At 41.6% G+C, this 7,075-nt stretch overlaps 1 pseudogene; it reads left to right on the forward strand.

Moving 5' to 3' along the window:
• Positions 1 to 3,979: 3,979 nt before the first annotated feature.
• On the forward strand, positions 3,980 to 4,207 carry LOC123460603 (annotated as a pseudogene).
• The last annotated feature ends 2,868 nt before the right edge of the window (positions 4,208 to 7,075 follow it).

The raw sequence follows: 7,075 nt of genomic DNA on the forward strand, positions 1-7,075 counted from the left end.
CACTGAATGCCAGCATGTTAACAACAGTTACAATTCAGGCCATGTGTGACTGCATTCCGAAATTTCAACTGCGACATCAATATCACACTTTTGAAAACATCCAAACAGCTTACCAGTTCTCCCTTCTGCCTCCCACCAAAGTCATGGAAGTTAATGGGACTTTAGAGATCACTTAAGATCCCTTTACTTTTATAAATGAGGGATTTAGGCTGGGAAGATGGCTCAGCAGTTAAAGACATTTGCTTGCAAAGCCTTCTAGCTCAGGTTCAATTCCCCAGTACACATGTAAAGCCAGACTCACAAAGTGGCACCTGCATCTGGAGTTCATTTGCAGTGTCAAGAGAACCCAAAATGCTTGTACTCTCCCTGTCTCTATTTCTAACATGCATGCATTTTTGGATAAATAAATAAATAAATATAAAATATTTTTTTAAATGAGGGATCAGAGGTGTGAAGTGTCAGCTAGTCCTGCGGTAGAGATTTTTCACTACATCACATTGTGTCCTGTGGGAAGTTTATGCAGATAGACAAAATTCATGTGTGCTCTTCCTCTGAGATTTGGCTTCATGTAAAGTGGCAGAAATTTCTGGAGAGGTCACTTCTCTCATCGTAAAGACTCAGAAACTAAAGTGGTAAATATTTTAATGTCACTCATCCAACAGAGTCCCAAGGAGAGCAGAAGAGCCCCGATCCATGCATGTTCTCGGAAGTTCTGCTCACGCCCACAGGCTACTTGGCATTCCCATTTCAACATTTCTTGGGATTCCAGAAACTAAACACACTGGGTACAGTTCATTCCAGACTTAACAAATCAGTTGTGCCAAACCACACAACTCCACCTCAAGAGAATTTTCCCCAGTGGGGACAAAATATAATACCACAGCAGCCAACATGTGTATATTAGCTGAAAAACCCACTTCCTCACCCACGTCTCACACCACTATCTTCAAGATCTCTGTCTTGCTCTCCCAAAACTTTTCTAGTTATTGGGTTCTACCAGGAAAAGAAAACACAGAGAGAGAAGGGGGACGGGGAGAGCGTGAGCGCCTCACTAATGGATCAATTGAACTTAAAAGCAGGTGCAGCTAATTCATGGCTTCAGGGGAATGACCTTAAATAGTAAATGACTGCTGGGTCAGGGGAAAGAGACAGAGAATGCTTTTCAAACTGAAGGAGAAAAAGAAAGGGCTGAAGAGATTGCTCAGTGGTTAAGGTGCTTGTCTATAAAACCTAACAACCCAGGTTCAATTCCCCAGTTTTCATGTAAAGACAGATGCACAAAGTGGCCCATTCTCTCTGTCTCTCTTTTCTCTATCTCTCCCTATGTATAAATAAATAAAAATATTTTTAAAATACTGGGCCGGGCGTGGTGGTGCACGCCTTTAATCCCAGCACTCGGGAGGCAGAGGTAGGAGGATCCCTGTGAGTTCAAGGCCAGCCTGAGACTACAGAGTGAATTCCAGGTCAGCCTGGGCTAAAGTGAGACCCTACCTCAGAAAAACTAAAATATATATATATATATATATATATATATATATATATATATATATATATACATATTTTTATTTTCTTATTTATTTGACAGAGAGAGAGAGAAGGGGGCAGGTAAGAGAGAAAGAATGGGTGAAAGAGTGGGCGCCCAGAGCCTCTAGTCACTGCAAACAAATTCCAGACACATGTGCCACTTGTGCATCTGGCTTACGTGGGTACTGGAGAATTGAACCTAGGTCCTTTGGCTTTACATTTAAGTGCCTTAACTGCTAAGCCATCTCTCCAGTCCTAAAAATATTTTTTTATAAAAGCAAGAATGATAGTAAAATTCACTTTTTTGCCTGGTATAGTCCAAAGGTACCCTCTTTAAATTAAGACCTTGAAACATACTTTTCTCTTGTATTAAGTGGTGGAGATTGGCCTGCCAGCTATGGTTGCTCACTCCTTTAGTCCCCACACTTGTGAGGCAGAGGCAGGAGGATTGCTGCGAGGTCGAGGCCAACCTGGGACTGCAGAGTGAGTTCCAGGTCAGCCTAGGTTAGTGAGATCCAACCCTGAAAAAAAGAAAGGAAGAAAAAAAGAAAGAAAGAAAGAAAGAAAGAAAGAAAGAAAGAAAGAAAGAAAGAAAGAAGGAAAGAAAGAAAGAAAAAAGAAAAAGAGAGAGAAAAGAGGTAGAGATTGGTTTGGTGATAAGATCCTGGGACTCCTCCTTCATGAATGGGATCAGTGTCCCTAGAAAGTGGCCCGAGGGAGCTGGTCAGCCCCTCGCCCTTCCTTTAAGTCACAACACACCTCTAGGTTGACTCATCCATCTGCCATTGGGATTCCCTGAGGTAGTGAGATGGAGTTCTCACAGAGTCATGGACCAAACCAGCACCTGTCCTAAAAGGGAACGAAAACACAGTTGGGGACAGGTGCAAAACTATGTTGTCATCCAGGTAACAGTCATGGAGTCATGGAGAGTCACTGCATATGTGACAGTTTGGCAGAAAACGCATTTGCCTCCCTGTTCCCACCAAAGCTACATAGATGTTCCTTCTACCCAGGGATTTGAACTTCCACCTTTCAAATGGGTGTTTCCCTATAAGAATCAAGGGGCCACCTGCTAACGGTAGGCCTCAGGAATCTAGGACTGAGGTTATGCAAAAGCAATAGAAATGTCAGGGTGGAGCAAGCCCTCACTAGTCAGAGCTGCACCCACTTCCTCTGCATCCACCTTACTAAAAACAGGAGTTCAGTGCTCCTTCATTAAGTTTCATAATTATAAAAATCATACACTACATACCAGTAATGGCTATATTTACATCTATTGGAGGCAAGAAACAAGAACTTTTTAATTTTATATCTCTATACTTATTATGAGAAATATATTTGTGTTACCAATTTAAAAATTTCTAGAGTTGGAGCCCATGGGATATGGATGGGGGGGAGTTGGGGGCATCATGCATGGCTACAGCCATGCTGGGCAGGGCGAGACGGTGGGCATCTTGGCACTTACGAGCCTCCCCCACTCCCCCATCTGGGTCTCTAGACCATGGCCTCCGCCCTCTCTTGCCAGGAGCAGGGGACAACCGGGAAGGGGGGAAGCCAGCCTGGCCTTTTTTTTTTTTTTGGCTGAAGAGCAAAATCACTGATATCATGAACAAAAACCTCTCAGAAGTGTATTGTAGAACAAAGAAAGACAATGACCAAGGGTCTTCTGAGATTATGTTTGGCGCACTGATGAGCCCAGGAAAAAATTAGAGATCCGGGCTTAGAGAAATGGCTTAGTGGTTAAGGCATTTGCCTGCGAAGCCAAAGGACCCAGGTACAATTCCCCAGGACCCACATAAGCCAGATGCACATGATGGCACATGCCACTGGAGTTCATTTGCAACCTGGCACACCCATTCTCACACTCTCTGTGCTTGCAAATAAATAAACAAAATATTTTTTAAAAAATTCGAGATCAGGCCTGGAGAGATGGCTTAATGGTTAAGCACTTGCCTGTGAAGCCGAAGGACCCCGGTTCGAGGCTCGGTTCCCCAGGACCCACCTTAGCCAGAGGCACAAGGGGGCAAATGCGACTGGAGTTCATTTGCAGTGGCTGGAGGCCCTGGCGCGCCCATCCTCTGTCTCCCTCTCCCTCTTTGTCTCTCTGTCTGTTGCTCTCAAATAAATAAATAAAAATAAACAAAAAAAAAATTTTAAAAATTAGAGATCACTGCTCAAGCAGAAGTTTTCTAAGACTGTTACAAAGATGTTCAACATAGGCTGGAAAGATGGCTTAGTGGTTAAGCGCTTGCCTATGAAGCCTAAGGACCCTGGTTCGAGGCTCGGTTCCCCAGGTCCCACGTTAGCCAGATGCACAAGGGGGCGCACGCGTCTGGAGTTCGTTTGCAGAGGCTGGAAGCCCTGGCGCGCCCATTCTCTCTCTCCCTCTATCTGTCTTTCTCTCTGTGTCTATCGCTCTCAAATAAATAAATAAATAAAAATTTTTTAAAAAAAGATGTTCAACATAAAGGTGTGGGCTGAGTATGTCGTGGAATGGGCTGCAAAAGACCCATGTGGCTTCCTTACCACAGTCATTCGGGCCTCACTCCACTCTTCCTAGCAAGCGCTGTCCTGTCCTGGAAATTGGCCAAGATGATTAAGGCCAAGGAGAAAGAGCAAAAGAGGAAGGAAAAACCATCAAGAAAATATTGCAAAAGCTAACCGACTAAAAAAAAAAGACTAAAGGAATGGGGAGGCTGTGCAACCGGAGGAAAACCATTTGGAAATCATGCAGCTTTGGAAGGACTCGCGAAGGTTTCATTCATGTTCATGGAAGTATTATTTGATAAATTACATCTGACCATATAGGAGAATCATGTTCTGACCTCGATACTGTTGTAACTTGTAGGCTGGGGTAGAAGTTTCTTAGTTTCTGCTGACAGTTACTTTGAATCGGCATTTACCATACTGGAGCATGTTTAATCCGAAAATCCAAAGCCCTGTCAAATCTGAAACATGCGCAGGCATGACTCTGCAAGCAGTGGGTTCCACACCTGAACTTGTGAAGGGCTGCAGCTAAAATACAGGAGCACAGAAAATAACATTGCTTCAGGTTAAATGAGATGGAGACGAATTTTGATTAGACTTGAATCCCATCGGCAAGGTGTTATGCAAATACTCTTAAGCTCTGAAAAGCTAAAATATTACTGGTCAGTATTTCCATTGAACGATGATGCTCAATTTGTAGTACTAGTTCTTTATAACTGGCAGCTGGGTGCCATTTGGCAGCTTATGTTTTCAAGTGAAAACACTGTATGAAGAAAAATGGCTTTAGGATTATGAAGTTGATTCAAACACTGGTTTAAAATGAGGTTCTATTCTGGACAGGATATTAAGAATATAAAAGACTTGCCCTCAGAGGTGAAAAGTTTATGTTGGCTTAAAAGGCATACAATATATTAATCACAATTTCAGAATCATTATTGCTTATCTCTTGGAATGGAAGCATTTCTGACTTTTTCTCAAAGGGAAATGATATTAATGAGTATGTCTGGTTTTTTTTTTGTATTTTTCTGACATTGACCTTTGAGGTGGTAATTATCAAGACATTTTGCATTTAAACCTAATTTTATAAAGAATTCTCTTATTGATCATGTAGAGGACCACCTACTGAACATAATAGTTTTTGTATTTCTTTTTCTTTTTGTACAAGTTTTATTTTTTTTCTTAATTAGTTTTGTATTCAGCAAATACAGTCAGTTTAGTACCATATTAGGCTCATCTGTGACTTACCCCCTCCCCTTGGCCCCTCCTTGTTGAGGTATATGGGTCATGCATTGTTGGGTTAGCCCACAATTATGGGTAAGATAAATGTCTCCGTATATCATGACCCAACATGTGGCTCTGACATTCTTTCTGCCCCCCCCCTCCCGCAAAATTTCCCTGAGCCATGTTGGGTTCATTTTTGGTCTGCTTCAGTGATGAGGTGTTGGGAGCCTCTGAGGCTCTGGCTCTCTGATTTGGTAGGAGTTGATTTTTCTCTGTGTTGGTCTCCTTCCCCCTTGTGCTGGTATCCGGTTCACCAGGAAAACAGCACCCTTGCTTGTTTCGCCAATTGTTCTTAGTTTCAGCCCGGGCCCTTTTGAGGTATGATGGGTGGCTCTCTCCTTAGGATCTGCATCTATCTTTCTTTCCCCGGGATCTGCAGCACAGCTAGGCAGTCACCATCTTGGCCAGACTAGTTTTTGTATTTCTGAGCACTGCCATTTTCCTAGATGAGTTGCTGAGAACAGAAACACTGATGTGAAGCTTTCAGACAAAATGCCGAGTGCTGCTGGTACCTGGGCATCAGCATTGCCTTGTGCTTATTGCAGCTGTGAGATGATAACTATGAGATAACTAAATGTCTTATCTGATAATTTGCTGATTATATAGATAGGACTTAATTTTATTACATTCTGTTTTAAATTCGTATGGTAGTGGTGTCGTGAATTTTTTTAATCAAACAGGATCAAAGTGAAAATTAAATTTTCAGTCTTCTGAAGTATAAGCCATATGCACAAGGTGGCACATACATCTGGAGTTTATTTGTAGTGGCTGGAGGCCATGGTGCACCCATTCTCTCCTCTCTCTCTCTCAACAAAATAATAAAAATAAAATATTTTAAAAATATCTTTTAAATTTTTCTAGAAAAAATAAACATGGCATTTAGGGAAGAAAAGAAAACTATGGTAAGTTAAAATAAAATTTATAATTGAAAAAGTTATTTATGCATGGGAGGGGTGTCTCAGGGCCTCTTTTGGTGTCTAGCTTACTTGGATTGCCTGGGATTGAACTCAGGTTGGCAAACTTTGCAAGCAAGTGCCTGTAACGGCTTAGCCATCTTCCCAGTCCCACAATTCTTAACTTCAAAAAACGTCCTCCTTGAATTTTTAACAGATGCAGGAACCTGGTTGCATATAGCAACAACATTTGTAAGTTATAATCTGAATTTAAAGAGAACTATAACATCTGTTCATGTTTATAATAAACTGGATATTTACCTCTCTTACAAATTACTTGTTTTGATGACTTATATTAGCTGTCAACTTAAAAGTGGGCCAAGAGGTGTAGACTTTTTTTTTCTGTATTTAAGGGGCCTTGAACACAAAACGTGGTGCCTATTACTTCTAAGACTCAAAACTGATGAGTGGATGGGAAAGCAGAGAGAAGGAAAGAGAAATCATATGAAGAGTGAGTTGAGCCGGTAGCTTGAGGTCACGTCAACAGGAAGAAAACTGATCTCACAGTATAACCAGTGCAGCCCCTGAGGAGGGGTGGCGGGTTACCAAGGTTTGCGGCTCATGGAGCGGGATGGTAGAGATATAGACAATCCCTTATGAACAGAAAGTATAAACTTCTTACTGGATGCTGTGACTTTGACATACTCTTTTTTCATGCAAAGAAAACAAAATGTTTTTAAATCCCCATACTATAATTCCATCTTAGAAGCCAATAAGTAGGATGGTTATTTGCTTACGTAAAAATTCATACTAGAGACCTTCCAATTATGATGGCTTAGTAGTAACTAAAATTTATAATCGTCCTCTTAAAAGCTACAGTGAAAGGCAGT

The sequence above is a fragment of the Jaculus jaculus genome, chromosome 5 (assembly GCF_020740685.1).
Source record: "Jaculus jaculus isolate mJacJac1 chromosome 5, mJacJac1.mat.Y.cur, whole genome shotgun sequence".
Taxonomy (NCBI): domain Eukaryota; kingdom Metazoa; phylum Chordata; class Mammalia; order Rodentia; family Dipodidae; genus Jaculus; species Jaculus jaculus.